The sequence below is a fragment of the Scylla paramamosain genome, chromosome 8 (genome assembly GCF_035594125.1).
Source record: "Scylla paramamosain isolate STU-SP2022 chromosome 8, ASM3559412v1, whole genome shotgun sequence".
In the NCBI taxonomy this organism is placed as follows: Eukaryota; Metazoa; Arthropoda; class Malacostraca; order Decapoda; family Portunidae; genus Scylla; species Scylla paramamosain.
The window spans coordinates 2082501-2105000 of record NC_087158.1 but is presented as its reverse complement, the minus strand read 5'-3'; the positions used below and the strand labels follow the sequence as shown (position 1 = coordinate 2105000).

The 22500-nt window shown below is 44.0% G+C and overlaps 1 long non-coding RNA gene across 1 annotated transcript in view; it reads right to left on the bottom strand.

Moving 5' to 3' along the window:
- Window positions 1-22500, bottom strand: part of LOC135102572 (uncharacterized) — a 54181-nt gene that overhangs the window by 9570 nt on the left and 22111 nt on the right. Inside the window, exons 2-3 of the long non-coding RNA XR_010269678.1 lie at window positions 20749-20813; window positions 5554-5601 (exon numbers count right to left, since the gene is read on the bottom strand). This is a non-coding gene — a long non-coding RNA (uncharacterized LOC135102572). The remainder of the gene's footprint in view (window positions 1-5553; window positions 5602-20748; window positions 20814-22500) is intronic.

Genomic DNA, 22500 nt, shown 5'->3' with positions numbered 1-22500 from the left:
TCCTCCAAACACGGCCATTTCTCCAAACACTGATTTTCCAAGGCTAATCTTCCTTTTTCTACTTTTCTCTGTCTTTTTTTTTCTCGCCCTCTTTCCGTCTCGCTCTTTCTGTCTCTCTCGCTCTTTCTCTCCGTCACTCATCATTTATAGACGAGGTATTGTGTGTGTGTGTTCGTCTCAATTGGTGTATTTTTGGCGTGTTAGTGCGTGGGTGAGTGGGTGCGTGCGTGCGTGCGTGGGTGTATAGGCGGGTGAGTCTGTCTGTCCGGGAGGTTTAGTCTTAGTTATGTTAATGAAGGCTGGTTTGTTAGCTTGTTATTTATTTAGCTAGTTAGGGTCGTTATTTGAATAATTAGTTGGTTCGGCTGATAGTTATGTTAAGTTGATTATGGTAGTTAGCTGATCAGTTTTGTTAATTACTTAGTTATTTAGTTAATTTGTTAGTTAAGGTAAGAGATTAGTTAGTAATTTAATTAGTTTATTTAGTGAATTTGTTAGTTAAGGTAAGAGATTAGTTAGTAATTTAATTAGTTATGTTAATGAAAATGGTTGGTTGGTTAATTAGTTAGTTAATTAGACAGTTAGTTGGTTACAGTTATGTTACGCTATTTTGATTAAGATAATTGAACATAAAAAAAACATACGAGAAATTGCAAGAAGCCACCAGGCCTACACGTGGCAGTTCCTTTATAAAACATGCCTACTTATTTCCACCCATCATGCCCATCCATACATTTACCTAATCTTCTTTTAAGCTCCCTAATGACTCAGTACTATTCCATTTAATTAGCAGTTAAACAGAACCAATTTCTTCTTTTCTCTTTTTTAATCCCACCTTACTAAGCCTGAATCATTATTTCTTGTCCAATCATGAATACTAATCTTTATCTATATCACTCTTGTCATGTCCCTTGTCAGACCCTATCTTTACACACGCCTCTAACGAATGTAAAGGCTTTAATCTCCTCTTGCAAGTAATATTTCACATCCCTTGTATATTTTTAGTCATTCTCCCTTGTACTGAATCTCACAGACCTATATCTTTCCTGTAATGCTTGGACCGGAGCACCACAGCATAGTCTAGATGAGGTCTGACCAGTGCTGAATATAATCATAACATTACTTCAGCACTTTTAACGCTCGTAAAGATGATTGGCTTTGTTTCTGTACTCTATGCAGATCTAAGCTGACTGTAACTCACAAATCGTTTTCACTCCCTGATCTTACAAGAGTCCTCGTTCTTTGGTCCATATTATTTAAATATTACAGGCTCTCGTGAGGACAATTACTTTCAAAGGTTGCAAAAATGGTAAGCAGTGTGCTCTTACGAGTCCTTTCCAATTTATCAGTAGTCATATAAACACACTCGAAAACCACAGCGCGCCACCAGAGGCTGTTAAAAGATACGGTGAGGTGCTGAGATGTCTGAGAATATGAAACTTCACTATGTTCCTGTTGTGTGGATTGCCTCTACCTACCAAAAATAAATAACTAAATGAATAAATAAATAAATAAATAAATAAATAAATAAATAAATAAATAAAAAAATAAAAAAAATATATAAATAAATAAATAAAGGAAGAAACGAAGAATCAAGAAAGTAACGGAAGTAGAATAAAACAAAATGAAAGAAGAAAAAGAAAGAAGAACAGATGAAGAGGGAGGATATAAAATAAAATAGGAAGAAAGGAAGGATATACAGAGAAGGAAGAGAGAAAAGGGAGAAAGGAATTAAATCAGTAATAAAGGGAAGGAAGGGAGGGGGAAACAGAGTAAGGGTTAGAGGGGAGAGGAAAGGGGCGGGTGGCAAAATGTATGGGGAATCTAGGAAATGGAAGGGGAGAAGAGGGGAGGAGAGGGGAGGAGAAGGGAAGAAGGGTAGGAAGGAGAAACTGACGATGTGGAGCATGGAGGGGAGGAGAGGACGAGAAAGGGGAGAGAATGAGAAGGAAAAGGAAAGGGAAAAATGAAAGGAGATGAAGGAAGAGAGGAAGAAAAATTAAGAAAGGAACTACAAAGAAGGAAAAAGAGAGATAAAGAGAAAGGAATGAGAAGAATCAAGGGAAAAAAGGAAAGAAGTGAAGAGGAGAGAACTGTGGGAAAGGAGGAGGAAGAGGAAAAATAAGAGAAGGAAAGAGAGTAAAGTAAGCAGAAAGCAAAGGAAAAAGTAAAAGAGAAAGAATAGAGGAAAAACTGAAAAAAATGAAACAAAAGAAGAAAGATGAAAGAAGAGAAGATGAAAACAGAAAGAGGGAGATAATGGGAAGAGGGGGATGAAGATGAATGAGGAAAGAAGAGGAAGAGGATGATGAAAATATGCATCGATGGCTCTTCTTACCTTTGTTCTCGTCATCTTACGGTTACTCTTAATTCTCTTCCTCTCCCTTTCTTTTCTCCCTCCTTAATTCTTACTTTCTTCCTCTTCCTCTCTTTCTTCCTCTCCCATTGTTTTCTCCCTCCTTACTTCTTTCCTTCCTTCTGTCCTTAATTAATTTCTTTCCTCTCTCTGCTAGTTTACTTAATTTCCTCTATTTCTCCTTTCTTCTCCCTTTTCCCTCCCTTCCTTCGTTTATTTGATTTCTGTTCTACTTTCTTCCTTCTCTACTTCCTCCTTTCCTTTCCTCACTCTACTTCGTTTCCTTCATTCCTCCCTCTTTCTCCCCTTTTTCCAATACTTGATATATCTCCTCTGTACTCTTAATCATCTCTCTCTCTCTCTCTCTCTCTCTCTCTCTCTCTCTTCTCTCTCTCTCTCTCTCTCTCTCTCTCTCTCTCTCTCTCTCTCTCTCTCTCTCTCCACGGACACAATTTATCTCATGAGTCGTTGAAAAGAGGAATTTGAGAAAAACAAAATGACACCTAAGAACTTTTCCTTCCTTTCCTCCTTTCCTCCACCCACCTCTCCTCTCCCTTCCCTCCTTTCCTCCATCCACCTCTCCCTCCCTACCTCCCTCTCTTCCTCCGCCCCTCGCAGCCTTACAACGCACGCGGTAAATTCTAAACAAACAATGTATTTGCCCGGGAAAACAAAAACGGAACTTAGACAATTGGACAGGCTTTGCCCGGGCCGCGTATACAGGAGGAGGAGGAGGAGGAGGAGGAGGGTCGTGAATTTCGTTGTAGTCTCCGTCATGTCCTCCTAATTTCAATCTTTTCGTGTCTTCAGAGCGTCAGAGGGTAAGTTTTGTCTGTGATTTTTATAGATTTTAATTCCTCCCTTCTTTCTCTCCCTCTCGCTCTCTGTCTGTCCAAAGTGCGGCGTTAAGTGTGTCGATCGATAGGCGAACGATGAATTCTGGGACGGAAAGTGCGTTGTCCTGAATGGCGCCTTTGATCCGCGCTGCTCCTGCTTGAACGGTTTTCCTGAATGCGAGAATGTGCGGCCCACGCCAGCCAGGCCGCCGCCGACTCCCAACGCAGAATTCCTAACACACACACACACACACACACACACACAGCCCCGCCTCGCCGCCAGGATGCTGCGGACAAGACTCTCGCGTCCCGAGCCATTTTCCAGGTTTGCTCCCTCAAGTAAACACAATTATCGTGCCACATGAATGAGGCAATGAATGAACGGCCGCCCCGCGCCCCTCCGCGCCAGCCACAAGACAAGTTTTTGCTAGGGTGGCTGCGGCGCCTCACCTGCCTGCCACGCCGCTCAGCATTCCTGCCGCGCCGATAAAACAAGTGAAAAACGCTATGAAAACTCTTCAGGCGCTCACCGCTGCCTTAAAAAATACAAATTTATATAGTGAGGAGGCAACCCTCCCGCGCGATGCCCACCAGCAAGTACTGACGGGTAAACACTGCCTTCGCCGCCCCGCCAGCGCCCTCTGCGGCACTGCGCCTGTCCGGGCCACTCCTGCAGCAGCCGCGCCGCCACTACCCCAACAGCCGCCACGAGACGGAGACCCTGACGCGGCGGGCGAGGCGCTCGAGGACTTTGGTTTGTCGTCGCGAAAAGTAGTGCCCACCAAATTCGTCGCGGCCATTGTTATTCTATTGTCCGTCAACGAGCGAAACGCCATCTGCCGCCAGAGACAAGAGATTAACCGGCCATCCCGGGCACACGCGGTGGCGCGGGGAGTCGCGGCGCCATCCGACCCTGCCCCTTGCCGCGCCCCGCAAAGGGCCCAAGGGCGCGAGGCAGGGGCGGCGTGGGTTGCGCCCCGCAGGCAAAGGCAACAAGTAGGAGCGAGGGACAGAGGGCGCGCAGAGATTTAAATGATGATCATGTCACAGTTATTTAATCAATATTTACGGCGGATTGCCAGGCATAAATCACACCACCAACAACAAGCCCGCCGCCATGTCTCCTCTTTAAATGGACTGCCTTATTCAAATTAACCTTTTTTCCCTTCCTCCCTCGCTCGGCGCGGCGCGGGGCACGTGCGGCCGCGTCAGGTTGTCGCCCCGAGGCAGGCAGCGGTGGGCGGCGCGCGTCGCTATCGAGAGATGATCAGCGCGATGGCTGAGTGTGTTGCTCCTCAGCACGGCACTGCCCGGCTTAACAGGGAGATCAGGGCCAAGATAACGTCAATTACCCTCAGAAGCTGCAGGGCCGAGCCGCGACCTGCCCTGGTGCTGCTAATGTTCAGGGAGGAGGAGGAGGAGGAGGAAGGGTGTGGCCTCTTCCTTCTTTACCAACAGGAGAAGAAAAGGATGGACACGACCTGTTATTTTCCAAATTTTCACGGTGAAGAAGATACATTTTTTTTCAGTGCGCGCGCGCGCGTGTGTGTGTGTGTGTGTGTGTGTGTGTGTGTGTGTGTGTGTGTGTGTGTGTGTGTGTGTGTGTGTGTGTGTGTAAGCAAGCGTAATCATAAACTCGTGATTCATATGCACAGGAAAAACTACGCAGGTGATTTTCTCTCTCTCTCTCTCTCTCTCTCTCTCTCTCTCTCTCTCTCTCTCTCTCTCTCTCTCTCTCTCTCGCCTGCTCATCATCATCATTTGTCACGTCGCATCACTCGCGAGTCAGACAGGACCAGACGCCGAGCTAAAGGGAGGAGAAGGGAGGGGAAAGGAGAGAGGGAGAGGGGGAGAAGGAGGCAGGGAGAAAACAGAGGCAGGGGAAGCTGAGGGGAAGTGGAGTGCCGTATGGCTTCCCGCGGAAAAAAAAAAAAAAAAAACACGCACTTCTGTAAAATTTTGATCGTGACTCACAAAACCTGCTGAGGGGAAGACCACCACCACCACCACCACCATCACCACCACCACCACCACTACTACTACTATTACAATGGTGAGTTACTCTCTTGAATGACGCGTTATCCTAGTTTATTTGCCTGACTAACGTGAAATAACGAAAAGTAAAGTGCTACTACTACTACTACTACTACTACCACTACTACAATTTTACGATGCTATAGTTTGCTTGACGAACCTGAAATAAAAAAAATAAGGTACTACAACAACAACAACAACAACAACTACTACTACTACTACTACTACTACTACTACTACTACTATAAAAATGAAGGTATATAAGAAACGTACGATAACTTGCAGCATGGTATGAGGGGAAGGCCAAAACTGTATATATGTACTCACCCTTATATTTCATCCATACACGGAGTATTGAAAATATACAGGAAGAGTCTGTGGAAGATAAGAAGTCATTAGATGTTGTATTTATTCAGTAGGTCAATAAAAATACGAACTTTTGAAATACGAGATCTAAAAATGGACAAACAAATAAGTAAATAAATAGATAAATAGAATAAAGAAATGAAAAAAATAAAGAAATGCTGCAGTCAATTAAATAAATAAACAAACAATGAATAAATACAAAAAATAACAAGAAGAAAAAAATGTTGTAGTTTTTGTGGTAAATAAAAAGACAACATGTACCATTAAATTTTCCAAACAGGCATTAAACAAGCGTGGACAATGTGTGTGTGTGTGTGTGTGTGTGTGTGTGTGTGTGTGTGTGTGTGTGTGTGTGTGTGTGTGTGTGTGTGTGTGTCGTCCCTGTCCCTGAATTGAACACTAAAAACAACATATTATTTCAGTACTACTACTACTACTACTACTACTACTACTACTACTACTACTACTACTATTACTACTAGTACTACCAATACTACTACCACCACTTCTACTACAACTACTCAGAACGCTAATAAACAAACATCAAAGGGTAACAATACCACCACCACCACCACCACCACCATCAACACCACCACCAACAACAACAATGACAATATACACGCAAATCTGATAATCATACATAACCACACACACACACACACACACACACACACACACACACAGACACACTATCCCTTATTCCCTCTTTCCCCTTTTCCCTCTGATACAAGCCTTCCCTCCCTCTCTCTCACTCTCTCTCTTTCCCTCCCTCTCCCTCTCCCTCTCTCGTTCTCCTCCTCCCTCCCCCGGACTTGCCTCAGGGTAAAGGGAGAGGTGGGCAGCTGGTCTAGAGAGCCCACACCCGGCCTGCACTCTCCCTCCCTCTCCCTCTCTCCCTCTTTCTCTCCCTCCATCACTCTCACTCTCTCTTCTTTCCTTCATTCCCTCTCTCCGTTAGATAAGCTATTAAGTCACCCAATAGGAGGACCACACAGGAAGGAAGGAAGGAAGGAAGGAAGGAAAGAAAATTGTTGATTAGTTATTTAGCTAGGAAGAAAGTAATGAGTGAATGAATTAATGAATGAATGAATGAAGAGAGGGAAGAAGGAAGGAATAAATGAGTGATTGAGGAGAAGAAAGAAGTTATCCCAGTCAGTCAGTCAAAAAAGGAAGGAAGGAAGGAAGGAAGGAAGGAAGGAAGAGAAGGAAGCAAAAGAGGAAGAAAGAAATGATGGTTAACACGTAGACATGGAGAGAGAGAGAGAGAGAGAGAGAGAGAGAGAGAGAGAGAGAGAGAGAGATAGTAGCGCATCCCTTTCATCCCACGACCAGACCTGCGAGACAAAAAAATAAAGTAAAAAAAGGAAAAGAAAAAAAGTAAAACAACGATAAAAAAAAAAAGAGAAGCCACAAATGAATGAAGTGGATATTGAATTTCGTAGTGTAATAGTAGTAGTAGTAGTAGTAGGAAAGAAAAGTATAACAATGGTAGTGGAAAAGAATGAAAAAAAAGGAGAAAACTAAACTTGAAAGAATATGGAAAAAAATAAAATAAATAGCGGTACTGGTGGTGAAGATAGTGATGATGATGTTGCTATTAGTTTTGGTGATTATGACAAAGGTGGTGATGATGATGGTAGTTATAACAGTGATGGTGCTAACGGCAGATATGGTGATGGTGGAGGGTAATAATGGCAGTAGTGTTGTTGATGGCAGAGGTGATGAGGACTCCACACACTAATACTGACGTTCACCCACCCCTCCTCCACCCACCCATCCACTCAACCAATTACCAACACCCATGTACCCAACCACACACCCATGTACCCAACCACACACCCACATCCACCCAACCACACACCCACATCCACTCATCCACCACCTTACTTCCACCCAGCCATCAAGTCACCTGTGAGCCAAACGTCCTGAAGCCACTGTGATCTGTGTATCCTTCGCCCCAGTGCCAAGGATCCCATTCTGAAACACTCCTACGCCACGCCTCCACTCCATTCAAAAGGCTCTTCTAGTAAAGTTACACCGGTTTTTAAGGGTGTTTTCATGGTTCTAGTTACAGATTAACAAGACATCTACATCATCAACAAGGGAAACACTCGTGAGAACCCTGCTAATCATCTTTGTGGCCTTTGAAAACAGTCGTGGTGGAACTACATGGTTTAATAAGAGTGTTTTTTATGGCTCAAATGACAGATTAACAATATTTCTACATTCTAAACAGGAGAAGCACTCTTGATAACCCGACTGGTAATCTCTGTGGCCTTTGAAAATAGTCGTGGTGAGAGAGCAAAGCGTTTCAGAATCTTTTACTTTTGTCGTTTCCCTGGAGTGTCTGGTTAGCGCCATGTACGAGTCTCCTCCAGCTGCTTCCGTCCCTTGCATCTTCCTGTGTGACTCCCATCCTTTGCGTTTCAGAATATGAGCCTTTAGGTGTCCGGCTTTTAACCATGGGCTGCTTAATGGTGCCGGCTCTGCTAAACACTGCGCCAAACGAAGAATGTATGAATGTATAATGAAGAAAAAAAAATGAAAAAGTTTTTCTTTGAAGGAGCAGGAAATGGAGTATGGTGTATGAGAGAAAATGGGATGTAAAAGAAAACGTGTATGTATGCATGTAAGTGTTGTGTAGTGGAAGTGTGTGTATTACATGCTACAAGCTCCCGGGTGGCGGCGTGCAGTATTGCCAAGTCAGCGCGCGGCCATCCGTCAGTAGTGTGTGGACGGCCGGTTAGCCTGTCCCGCCCCGCCACGCCCCCCGCGAGACGCCCAAAGACGCCACGATGGATTACACCCATGAATAATGAGGCCTCGAGGGTAAGGGGGACAACGGCTGGTGGTGGTGGTGGTGGTGGTGGTGAGGGGAGGGAAAGAGTGATAAGAGGGTCATGAAAATAGGAGAGGAAGGAAAGAAGGTAAAACAAAAGAAAATAAAAGAGACAGGTGTAGAATGATAGAAAACAGGTAGAAGCAAAAGAGTAAGGAAAGACAGGGAGATAAATGAGAGAAAATAAGAAAAAGAAAAGGAAACCACAAGCATGGAATGATTTGTAGAAGATATGGGAAGAAGCAAAAAGGAAAGAAAAGATAGAAAAAAGAGGAAAGGAGAAAAGAAACGAAAAGACAGTGATAATGGGCAGAGGGGAAAAAGAAAAGAAAAGCGAAGGAAAAGAAGCGAGAAAAAAAAACGAAAAAAACACCAGATAGCGCATGACAGAGGATAGATGAAAAAACAAAAAATGAAAAAAAAGAAAATATAGGAGAGGGAGAAAGGTAAAGGAAGGAATAGGAAGGAAACAGGAAAAAAGGAAACTGTGGCTGTCATGCACACCTCCATGGGAAAAATAAGGAAAGGAAAATAAATGAGAAAAAAAGAGAAAAGAAAAAAAAAACTGACAGCAAAAAAAGGGAAAGAAAAGATGATAAGAACGAGAAAGGAACATAAAGGAACATAAAGAAAAAAAAGAAAGAAAAGGAAACAGAAGGAGGATATATTACGTCATGCATGAAAGAGAAAAAAAAGAAAAAACTAATAAAAGAAAAACTAAGCTATAAGTAGAAAGAAACAGATAAGAAAAGAACGAAAGCAGAGAAAGGAAGGGAAAGACGGAAGAGGAACCATCATGCATGCCGCCAGAACAGGTCCCAGGTCCGCACATCGAGCTGTTTGGTGACTCCCTTGCATGACGGACAGGCGGCAGGCAGAAGTGTCACCCGGCGCCTCATTACTGTCCCTCCGCCATGCACTGCCCCGCCTGACTGCATGACTACTATTCTCTGCTTTGTACACACGAGCTACCATGCACGCGCCGCCACGTACACGGGATCGCCATGCACACACACACACACACACACACACACACACACACACACACACGCATACGCACGCACATACATAACTGTACACGTGTCTGGTGGTGCGGGGGGTCAAGTTACACAGAGTTAAGGGGATGTATGTGCGCCCAGCTGTGTTAGTTACTGCTATTGTGTTCTCTCTCTCTCTCTCTCTCTCTCTCTCTCTCTCTCTCTCTCTCTCTCTCTCTCTCTCTCTCTCTCTCTCTCTCTCTACTACTACTACTACTACTACTACTACTACTACTACTACTTAAGTGTATGTGTGTGTGTGTGTGTGCGCGCATCCTACTAATTGATTAAATGACTGACTGATTGACTTACTGGCGACTTAACTAGACCACCGACTTGCTGCCTGATTAGCTAACAGACTGACTACCTGACTAACTGACCGACTGACTAACTGACTAACTGAATGAATGGATGAAAGAATGAATGAGCGACTGTGTGTGTGTGTGTGTGTGTGTCCGCCATTTATATGATGTGTATGCATAATGATGAATGAGAAATGGAGAGAGTGAAGGACAATGAATGATGAAGGAGAGGAAAGGGGGAAAAGGGAGGGAGAGAGGGAGGAGAGAGAGGAGGTGGAGGGAATGGAGAGTGAAAGGGAGAGGCGGAGAGGAGTAGAAAAAAAAAAAAAAACGGAAACGAGTGAATATGAGAGAGAAGGGCAAACCAAACAACACACACACACACACACACACACACACACACACACACACACACACACACACACACACACACACACACACACACACACACACACACACACACACACACACACACACACACACACACACACACACACACACACACACACAGAGAGAGAGAGAGAGAGAGAGAGAGAGAGAGAGAGAGAGAGAGAGAGAGAGAGAGAGAGAGAGAGAGAGAGAGAGAGTACAGGAGTAAATACGAAGAGAAGGAATCAGAACAAGGAAACACACGTAGAGAGAAAGAAAAAAAAAATAACAAGACAAAGAAGAGAAATAAATGAAGAAAGAAGACAAAAAATACAGCAGCAGATCTTTTGGTCCCTGCTAGACAGTTGGATGATGAAAAAAAAAATTGAAGTTTAAACAAGTAAAGGCAGAAAAACAAGTCACGATGAGGTGGAGGCGGACAAGCACAAAGGAACACAAATGAAAACAAAGAAATACAAAGGAATACAGAGGAAAACAGGCAGTAAAAGACCCTCAGATCCTCGCTAGGGACCTTGACTACACTAATTACTACCATTACGGAGAGGACAGCAGAGTGGAAGGCTCCTCCCACCCACCGAAGTGGATAGAACAAGGACAGAATAGTGAGAAGAAGACAGGGGAGGACTAAGAGGACGAAGAGGATGAAGAGGAGGAGGAAGAGGAGGACGACGCTGAGGAGGAGGAGGATGAGGAGGGCGGAAGAAGACTGAGAAGGAGGAGGAAAAAGACGAAGAAAACGGAGAAACAGGTGACGAGGAGGAAGAGAACGAGGACGACTAAGAGGAGGAGGAGGAGGAGGAGGAGGAGGAGGAGGAGGAGGAGGAGGAGGAGGAGGAGGAAAAGGAGGAGGAGGAGGACGAAAGAGAACCAGGAGGAGGACTAGGACGAAGAGACGAAAGAGGACGAAGGCGAAGAAGATAACGAAGAAAACGAGAACGACGAAGAAGGAAGAAGAGAAGGAAAAGGACAGAGAAAGAGGGAGAAGATGATAAGGAAGAACAGGCGACGAAGAAGGCGATAACGAAATGGACAAGAAGGAGGAGACGAAGGAAGACGACGAAAAGGAGAAGGACAAAGAGAAAGAGAGCTAGGATAAGAAAGCTGTAGTAGCAATGATGGTGATAACAGTAGTATACATATAGTAATGCTAGTAGTAGTAGTAATAGTAGTAGTAGTAGTGGTAGTGGTGGTGGTGGTGGTAGCGAGCAAGCGAGAGAGGGGACGGACTGAATGAGTGAGAAGAATTAAGATCAAGATTAGTTCCAGTTGATCACGTCCTGGGCGGTCACCCGTGCCTCCCTGAATGCCAACAAGCGGCGGGCGAGGCGGAAATTACTCTCACTTCGAGGTGTTGGAGGGGAAGGCGAGAGGGGATCAGAGGGGAAGGTGAGAGGGGAAGGTGACGGGAGGTGAGGGGGAAAGGTACGGTAAGGGAGGGAGACTGTGAGGAAGAGGTGGGTGGGAGGTTTGCTGAAAGGTGTGTGTTAGTGTTAGAGAGAGAGAGAGAGAGAGAGAGAGAGAGAGAGAGAGAGAGAGAGAGAGAGAGAGAGAGAGAGAATGTGTGTATGTGATTTTACTTCTATTTTTCGCTTTATCTACATACTAAGTTCCCCTTCCCCCCCACCCACCTCTCTCTCTCTCTCTCTCTCTCTCTCTCTCTCTCTCTCTCTTGTAATCAGCTTATCTGCTTACACGGTCCGCTTGTGGCCGTATAGAGGAGACAGGTGGGAGAGAGAGAGAGAGAGAGAGAGAGAGAGAGAGAGAGAGAGAGAGAGAGAGAGAGAGAGAGAGAGAGAGAGAGAGAGAGAGAGAGAGAGAGAGAGTAGAGACAAAACCATAAACGCAATCATACAAAAAAGAAAAGGAAGAAAATAAAAATAAACAAGAATAAAATTAAGAATCAATAAAACAAGAAAAATCGATAAAAAAGAATCACTGAAAATAAAAGAAATAAAATAGAATAAAGAAAAAAAGAAAAGGATAAAAAGAAAAATGACAATAGGACCACTTGTGAGCCTTGATGGGGGAGACGGGAGGGAGAAAGGGGGAGGAAAGGGAAGGAGGGAGGGAGGGAGAAAGGGGGAGGAAAGGGAGAGAGAGAAAGAGGGGGAAAAAGGGAGGAAAAGGGGAAAGGGACAGGAGTGACTTGTTTTCCTTTTTCTTCTTTTATTTTGTTCTTCCTCTTCTCTTTTCTTCTTTCGCTACATGTATAATAAATAAATAAATAGATAAATAAATAAATAAAAGAAGTACACAAAATAAACAGCACCTCTACTACTACTACTATTACTACTACTACTACTATTACTACTACTACTACTACTACTACTACCACCACCACCACTACCACCACCAGCGTGTCAGGCGGAAGGGGAATTGTATTGACATTTTCTGGTGCCAATCATGAGATTAGTCGTGTACGGCGGCTGGCTTGTGTGTGTGTGTGTGTGTGTGTGTGTGTGTGTGTGTGTGTGTGTGTGTGTGTGTGTCTGTATGTGTGTGTAGCAGTCACACCCTCGGGGAACTGACCATGGAGGGGTGATGCGAGGTGAGGGGCGGTGTGTGGCTGGGAGAAGAGCAGGGTGGCGGCAGGGTGACAGCAGGGTGGCGGAGGCTGTGGCGTGACCTCCACACCCTCAGCGCCGCGCCGCCAGGGTCCTGTTGCTCCTGTGTCGCCCCATTAATTCCTCCTCAGGGGTCCCAGGGGCAGGGAGCCACTGAGACACTCCTGCAGCAGCCCCGTGGTGGTGGCAACACTGCGGCGCATAGTGGTGTCTGACGCAGCAGTAGTCAGTAGTGCTGTCCTCCCCCAGCTCGGTGTGGTGAGTAACGTGGTGCCGCGGTAGGTGAGGCTGCGGCGCCCTGGGGACCTGCTACTGGGCGCCATCCCACGCCCGCCACGCCCCGCGCCAGTGCTGAGGGTGCTTGATGAGCGTAAACACGGAAGTGGAGTGGCTGGGGGCAAAAGACGCCTCAGTGAGGTAATTACTCGCCTGGTCTGTGTTCCTGGCGGGGCGGGGCGCGGCGAGCTGACACGTGCGCGGCGGCGCGGCACGTGGGCGCCATGGCCGCCTCAGTGCTTGGGCACCCATCAACTGGCGGCACCTGGCCAGGAGGCGGCCAGGCGAGGACGAGGCGCGCGGGGCATGACGCTCCCGTGGGAAGGGAAGGCAGAGGTGGAGGTGTATACCCGCTGTCAGAGGAGCCTCGCCACTGGTGTGAGACAGGAGACAAAAGACTGGAGGGGTCTCGTGTGAAGCCCTGGCAGCCCTGAGGTGGATGGGTGGGGAGTCGCGGCGGTGAGGTGCTGGCCGCCTCTCAAGGCTGTGGCGCATAACAGAACAATGTCTTCACGGACACACACCAGCATCACAAGTCACTCCACGCAGCCCGAGGCGACACTTACAGCTGAGGTGTGGGCGCCGCATTACGCCTATCCAGCAAAGCACTGATTTCAGCAGCAGAATGAAGCTCCACCAACCCCGGGGAGCTAAAGCACCTCTAGCAGGCCCCAGGAATCCCAGCAGCCCCGGCAGCCCCAAGCCTCCCTGCACCGCCCCAACACACGGGGAGCAGCCAGCACTGCCGCCGCTAATCACTACACACTCAGTCTTTTCAGGAGCGTCGTCCTCTCACACCCAAACACGCACCTCCGCCGCGCCCTCGCCAGTCTCCACAGCCCACACAAACCCCATCCCTCTCCCCCTCTCCCCCACCACCTCCATCTCACACATGCCACTATGAAATTTTAAAGCAATTGTAAAGTTCCCGCGACGAACAGATAGACAGACAGACAGACACATGACGATGATAGAGTAATTGAATGAGGGTCGATTAGGGGTGACGTCCGCCCTGATTGAGGGGGAGGGGGAGGCGCCCCCCGTTGGTCACGTGTGCGAGTGTTGACACACCACGCAAATGACCAGCGGAACGGAAACCTGCACTGAGGGTCACGTGACTACAGAGAGAGAGAGAGAGAGAGAGAGAGAGAGAGAGAGAGAGAGAGAGAGAGAGAGTTTGGTAGGCATCTATTGCTTCTGAACCTTCAATTTGAACCAGGGCGCGAAACACTGAACCTCTCTCTCTCTCTCTCTCTCTCTCTCTCTCTCTCTCTCTCTCTCTCTCTCTCTCTCTGTTTCACGGGAGAGAAATCTTTGTCTAAAGTTCGCTTCACATTTCAAATTATTCTCATTAACAATTATTTATATTTATTTTCTCACTATCTTTCTTTTTCTTGTCTTCTTTTTAGCTTCCTTGCTTTTTATTCCTTCCATCTTTTCTTCCCTTCTTTCCTCATTCTATTTTCTTCTTTCCATTTCCTCTTCTTTCTCTCCTTTCTCCCACTTCTGAATTTTATCCTTTTTTCCTTAGCTTTATTCTCTTCTTCCTTCATTTCTTTCTTTTCCATTTTCTCATCTTCCCTGTAACAACCTTTAATCTATTCCTCCTGTTCCTTTCTTCTATTTAATCCTCCTCCTTCTCTTCCTTCCTTCCTTTCTTCCTTTCCTTCTTGCTATTACCATTCATTGCCCACTTTTTCACCAGCGTTGTAACAATAATAATCCACTCATTCCCTCCCCTTCCCTCCTCCTTCTCCTCCTCCTCTTCTTTCCTTTCCTTCTTTCACTCCTTTCGTATCTCTCATCTGCTTCTCCTCTTCCTGCCTTTCTTCCTTTCCTTCTTTTTTTTTCACTCGCTTACTCATTTCTCATTTCATCTACTTATCCTATCTCCTTCCTCCGCCTCCTCCTTTTCCTCCTTCATTTCTTCCTTTCCTTCTTGTTGACTAAGATAGAGTGTATAAAGAAAACTCAAAATCATAAAAACGGAAAATATAATGAAAAGAAAAGAAAGAAAAATAAAAAAGGAAGAAAGAAAAGAATAATATCTGCTTTGTAACCATCTTTAATCCACTCTTCTCCTCTGTTTCCTTCCTCTCCTCCTCCTCCTCCTCCCTCCTCTTCACCCTTACCAGGCCCTAGTGTCCCCAAACAGCTCCCAGGGTCACGCTTCCCCTCTTCCCTTCCCCTTAATGGAGGCACAACAAGCTAGGCAGTTCCCCTCTCTTTCCCTTTTATTGTCCTCCACCTCCTCCTCCTCCTCTTCCTCCTCCTCTTCCACCTCTTCTGCCTCCAGGTGTACGAATAAAGGAGACAAGTGGAGGAATTATTGTCGCTTGTTTTATTATTATTATTATTTATCATATTTTGCGCATTAATTTAAACTGTACTCATCTTAAACCGGCAACTGACTGACATAAATAGAAAGGGGAAAGGTTGAAAAAAAAAAATAAATAAAAGGAAAGAAAGCGACTTGGAAAATATGAATGAATAAAAAAGAGGAGAACGAAAATAAAGATACCACGATTTGATGTTTAAATTATCAGCCGTGTCTGTCATACCTTTTTTTATTTTATTTATTAAGTTATTTATTACTTACTTATTATTTTATTCTATTTTGTTTGTCACTGAATCTCTCTCTCTCTCTTTCTCTCTCTCTCTCTCTCTCTCGCTCATGGCTTTTTACTCTCCTCACGCCTCATATTTAAGCTAGAAATGAGAGAGAGAGAGAGAGAGAGAGAGAGAGAGAGAGAGAGAGAGAGAGAGAGAGAGAGAGAGAGAGAGAGAGAGACTAATCACATTTTCTTCTCTTTCACGTGTCACACCAACAAGTCACAGATCCTCCTCCTCCTCCTCCTCCTCCTCTTCCTCCTCCCCCTCCAGGATAAAAAAAGGCGCCTCCACTTTTATCTCACTGTCTCAATTACCAGCAAACCACCACTACTTCAGATATATTGAGCACAACACTCTATATAACACTGTCAACCCTCCCCCCTCTCTCTCTCTCTCTCTCTTGTTTTTATTGTTCCTCAACTTCTTTCTCTTTTCTCTCCCTTCCTTTCTTCCTTTCGTTTATTCTTATCTTCTTTACTTGTTTTTTTCCCTTCTTTCAAATTTTTGTGTCTATTTTTCTTTTTTCCTTTGTTTTGTTATTTTTTCTTTGCTTTCAATGTGCTTTTCTTTCTCTCGTTTTCTTTCTTTCGTTTTCTTTCCTTCTTTCGTTGATTATCCGCCATTTTCACTCTCCTCTTCTTTTCTTCATTTTTTTTTTCACTTTCTTCCTCTTCTTAAATTTTCATTGACTTAATTTCCTTTCTTCTTTCTCTCTTTCTCTTTTTGTGCTTTTTGATCACCTTTCTTTTCTACGTTTCTTTCTCATCTTAATATTTTTCTTCCGCATTACTGCTCAACTTCTAACGCACTCTTCTTCCTCTTCTTCCCTCTTTCCTTCTCCTTCCTCTTCTTCCTAATATTAATCTTCCATCTACGTTCCTTCATCAATTCCCTTCTATCAGTTCCCCTTTCTACCTTTCTTTCTTTCCGACACACTTTTTTTTTTTCTCCTCTTTCCTCTTTTTAATACTAGTTCTCTCCCATTCTTCCTTGTTTCCCTTCTACCAATTTCCCTTTCTCTTTCTACCATTCTTCCCCATTCCCTTTATGAAATCTTTCCTTACTAACCATCTATCTTTTCACCATCACCAACCATTTCCATTTTCTTCCTTCTTTTCCTCCTTTCCTTCCTTCTTTCATTCCCCTCTTTCTCTCTCTACCATTCTTCCTTCCCCTCTCTTTTTAAAACCTTCCCTTAACACATGTTTTCATTTACTTTGAAACCTAACCACCCACCACCACCACCACCATCACCACCGCCACCACCACCACCACCACCACCTCCTCCCAGCCAGATGCCAACATGTCCTCCAATAAAACTCCCTCACGTGCTCGTCTCTTAATGGCTCTATCATCCGCCTCCTCCTTCCTGTGAGAGCCTTGCCTGCACGCGGCCGGGGAAGGGAGCGGGGCGGGACGGCGCGTGCTGGGGCGGGGCGGCACGTGCAGGCATGGTGGGGAAGGCACGCAGAGGCTCACCTACTGCAGATCGCGGAGATACGGCAGCCAGGTGAGGGGGAGGGGGCTGAGGGATGAGGAGGTGAGGGTAGGGGGGTGAGGAGGGGAGGAAATGGGGTGGGGAGGTGTGGGAAATGGGATAAGTGTGGGGAGGGAAGGGGAGGGGATATGTAGGAAGGGGATTGGGGGTATGGGAAGGGGGTAGGAGGGGTGTGGACAGGGGGAGGTGGGCAGAGGAGGGAAGGGAAGGGTGGGGGGGGACGTGTGGGCAAACACAGGGAGGAAGGATAAACAAGGCGGGGACTAACGAGATAATTGGTCATGGGGAGCGCGGGTTGAATTTCATGGGAGGTCTTAACTGTGGCGCAATCACGGGATGGGAGGACTGATTGAGATGGGAGAAAGAGAATGGGGAAAGAGAGATGGAAGAGATAGGAGAGAGAGACAGAGACAGAGAGAGATGAGCAAGATGGAGATACTTAACCCTTTGATATATATTTGGTGTATCTTTCTTTAATCACTAACCACTCTGAGACACCTTTACTTGTTCTACAGCCACTTCCAATAATTTAAGTAGCTAGAAATCACAAAATACATTCTTTTAATTCCACTTCTCCTTGCAGATGTTAATTGCTTCATATTGCAGTGGAAGCGTTTAAAGATGCTGTCATGGGATGTGAAGGAGTGAATGGTGGGAATGGGAGAGAGAGAGATGGATATGTACGGATGCAATACCACGATGGAGGTGAGATAGGAGAGAGAAAGAAATGGGTTGCCTAATATGGGAGTGTTTGGGGGTGCAATGAGGGAGAGAGATGCGAGGGAGATGGGAGGGAGGGGGAAAGAGGTGGGTAAGATGGGAGAGTGTTTAAGGGTCCAGTCACGGGATGGGAGGGACTGATGGGGGAGAGAGATGAGAGAGGGAGATGGAGGGAGTGTTTAAGGGTTGAGACACACACACACACACACACACACACACACACACACACACACACACACTCATTCATGCATTAATTCACTCCTTCTCCTTCCCACGAGACCGAGTGAGGCTTCAGATGGGAGATGTTTTCATGATAATCAAACTGGTCTTTTCATTCACCCCTTTCATGAGTAGCTTGAAGACAAAATACTTATAAACGGCAAGGACAGAGGATAAAAGGTATAGTTGATTATAAAAGGGGCAGACAGAAAAAGGGACAATATCTTAATAACTTTTATACGGCAAGGACTGAATATAGAAAGGACGAGAGATAGACACAGGAAGAGGAAGAGGAAGAGGAGAGGAACAACAAGATAAATACAGTATCTTAAAAAAATAATCAAATTTGTCTTCATTTACCATTTTTTTTTTTTCAGTTAACAACTTGAAGACACACAAAATACTCAGAGAACTATTATACAAAGAGGACACAACATAGGAAGGATAAAGAATAATAATAAAAAAAAAAACAAAGTAAAAAAAAGTAAAGACATTATTCTAGTCTTTTCATCCTTTTTTGTTTGGTTTTGAGTAACTTGAAAACAAAACACTAACTTGTACATACACGGCAAGGCCAGACCGTGAAAAAGAGAAGTGATAAAAATGACGAAGGAAAAAAAGAAAAAAAAGAAAAAAAGAAAAAAGACGAACATTGTTTTATAAGATAGACAAACCTGGCCTTTTTCTTTTGTTCTTATAGCTAATTTGATGACATACTAAAGGCTTACAGAGATATTACTGCACAGCAACGAGAGGACAGAAAGCACGGAAAGTAAAAAGGGCAGACGAAAAATAAGTAGGGAGAATATTTTTTAAAAGATTACCAAACTGATCTTTTCACTTTATTTATTTACTTACTTATTTATTTTTTTTGTAGTAGCTTGAAGACAAAAATCCTGAAATAACTTTTATACGACAAGAAAAGAGCACAGAATGAACAGGAAACCAAAAGAACAGCGAGGGAAGAACAAGGACAACATTTAAAAAGATAATCAAACCAGTCTTTCCATCTACTTTCCTCTCCCTTCTTCTTTTTTTTTGGAGTAGCTTGGTGAGAAAACATTTAAAGGACTGTTACATGAAGAGAAACGGATAAAAAATGAAATCCAATAATGAAAACACAATCAAATTAACTTTCCCACGCGCTAGTGAATGGTTTAGAGCCAAAATATTTAGAGTACCGTAACATCCCCTCACCTCTCTCTCTCTCTCTCTCTCTCTCTCTCTCTCTGGTGATAAAAAAAGGAAAGGGTGTAAAAAGGAAAATATTTGAAAGGGAATCAGAGTGGCGGGTCTTTTCACAGATTCTCAAGTGGTTTAAAGACAAAATACTTAACACTACAACGGCAATTACACCCACTTTCCCACGGCAGAGAGAGAGAGAGAGAGAGAGAGAGAGAGAGAGAGAGAGAGAGAGAGAGAGAGAGAGAGAGAGAGAGAGAGAGAGAGAGAGAGAGAGAATAATAGTTTTGTGGTCATATGGCGCTGCTTCTTAAAATTGTTAAGCGGAAGAAATCACACCAAAATAAATAAATAAATAAATAAATAAGTGAAAATGAAAAATGAAAATAAAAATAAATGAGTTAAATAAGAAAGAAAGAAAGAAAGAAAGAAAGAAAGAAAAAAAAGCTCGTTAAAAAAAGACACTATTTTTTTCTTCTTCTTCTTCTTCCAACATCCTCCTCCTCACGCAATCAAATGACACACACACACACACACACACACACACACACACACACACACACACACACACACACACACACACACACTCATAATTAAACACAATTCTACAGTCGTCACCACCACCACCACCACCATCACTGTCAACACGAGAGGAGCCGCTACAAGTGTTATTAGTCCCGCTGTCACTGTAGGCGCCGCTGTAGACACCTCGACACCTGACACGTCCCAAGCACCGCAGCAAACACGAGTAATAACACTGCAAACAGCGCCCTGAGTCACCCTGATGCCGATGCTGAGAGAACCAGTGTAAATAATGGCAAGGTTGACGTAAACAAACACTATCATTGTTGTATATGGAGGAGGAGGGAGAAGGTAGTCATGAAGGCAAACAAACAAATAAATAAGCAGACTAATGAACAGAAAAAAATAAATAAATAGATAGAATGAAATAAAGTAAAATGAATGAAAATAACAAAATATACAGATGAACAGAGAGACGAATAAATGAAAACAAACAATAAACAAAATAAAAGTAAAAATGAATAAGAATAAAAAAACATCTAAAGAAAAATAAACACACAAAGAAACAGAAAATACCGAATAAAGAAAGACAAAGAACAACATAGAAAAAAACTAAATGAAAAACAAAAACAGACAAAACTGATACAAACTACAAATCTCTCTCTCTCTCTCTCTCTCTCTCTCTCTCTCTCTCTCTCTCTCTCTCTCTCTCTCTCTCTCTCTCTCTCTCTCTCTCTTTCCATGATGTGTGGGAATCAAGGCTATCTATCTATCTATCTATCTATCTATCTATCTATCTATCTATCTATCTATCTATCTGTTCATTTATGTGTCTATCTATCTGTTCATCTGTCTTCTTATCTGCCTATTTGCTTGTCCGTTCATTAGTCTTTCTCTATACCTGTTCATCTATCTATTCACCAGTTTTTCTGTCTAATTATCTACCTGTGGACCTATTCATCACTCTCTCTATCTTCATATTCATTAGTCTTACCTGCCTCGGTGGTCCAGTGTTGTGCAAATCAGAGGTAATTCATTTCCCCTGCACAGATGATAAGCCTGAAAGGAGAGAATGATACGCAGGTTAACAAAGGGATGGGTGAATGGATGGATGAGTTGAAGGTCCAATGAAGTAATGGATAAAGACATGAAAGGGTTAGGATCGACATAGTTCACAACAACAGTAACACAATTATCAACAAAAAATAAATAAATAAATAAAAATAAATAAAATAAATAAATAAATAAATAAATAAATGAAATAAAATAAATATATAAACAAAAAATAAACAAATAAAGATAAAAGAAAAAAATTGCTAAACTAAGATAAACTGAAGTAAAATTTTAAACAAAAAAAAATAAAAAATAAACAAATAAAAATAAATTCTTTCGCTAACTGTCACAATCAGGACCTCAGTTAATGGACACAATCACTATTTTCTACAATCATAATCTCCCTCCATTTCTTTATCTCCCCTCCCTTCACCCCTCCTCTCCCCAGTCACGAAGGGAGGGGTTTGTGGGGAGGAAATGGTGGGGAGGAAAGACATATCATTGTAAAGATCAGGGTATGGGGTACGGGGATGGGGTCTGGGTTGATGGGGAGGTTGGGGTATGTTGTACTATATGGGAGGGGACGGTAGGGGATGGGGAGAGGAAGGTAGGTGTGTGTGTGTGTGTGTGTGTGTGTGTGTGTGTGTGTGTGTGTGTGTGTACCTTTCCTTCCATGCATCCTCATCTTCTCATCTTCCTTCCTCCATCCTTTCGACACACACACACACACACACACACACACACACACACACACACACACACACACGAGTAGATCCAATTACTGAAGAGATATTTACCGAGTCAACACAAAGCTTCGTGTCTCGTTTCATTGTCTCACACGTGGGGTTCGAAGCTCCAGTTTGGATTCGTTTGCTCAAGTTGGCTGGACAGAGGGAGAGAGAGGCTGAGGGGAGACGGAGGGAGAGACGGAGAGAGGGGAGAGTTAGAGAGAGGAATGGAAGACGGAGGGGAGGCGAGGGAGAAGAGGAGGTAGAGGACGGGGCATGAAATTGGAGGAAAAAGGGAAAAAAAGGGGGGAAGGAGAGTATAAATGGGTTTTTGCATAGGTAAGGGAATGAAGAAGGAAAGAGAAATATAGATGAAGAGGAAATAAGGAGGAGGAAAATGGAAAAAGAGAGTATCGATTGCTTTCTATAGATTAGGGAAAGAAAATAGAAAAAAAGAAATACAAAATGAAGAGAAGACAAAGTAAAAAGGAAAAAAAGAAGAGATATATAACAAAAAGATAGATAGAGAGAATATGAGGGAAAAATTGTAAAAGAGGAAACAAGAGAGAGGACAGGAAAGGGTAAAGGAGGAAAGGGGGAGGAAGGGTTAGACATCGAGAGGAAAAAAAGAGAGAGGAGGAGGAAGGGAGGAAAGAGGAGAGAGGGGAGGGAGGGAAGGGAAAGATGCAGATGGGAGAGAGAGAGAGAGAGAGAGAGAGAGAGAGAGAGAGAGAGAGAGAGAGAGAGAGAGAGAGAGAGAGAGAGAGAGAGAGAGAGAGAGAGAGAGAGAGAGAAAGTAAATTTGTCAAAGGGTTAAGGGAGATAACATTGTACACAGCGGGGGAAACATGAGAGAGAGAGAGAGAGAGAGAGAGAGAGAGAGAGAGAGAGAGAGAGAGAGAGAGAGAGAGAGAGAGAGAGAGAGAGAGAGAGAGACTTTTTCTCCTTCTCCTTCTCCTCTTCCT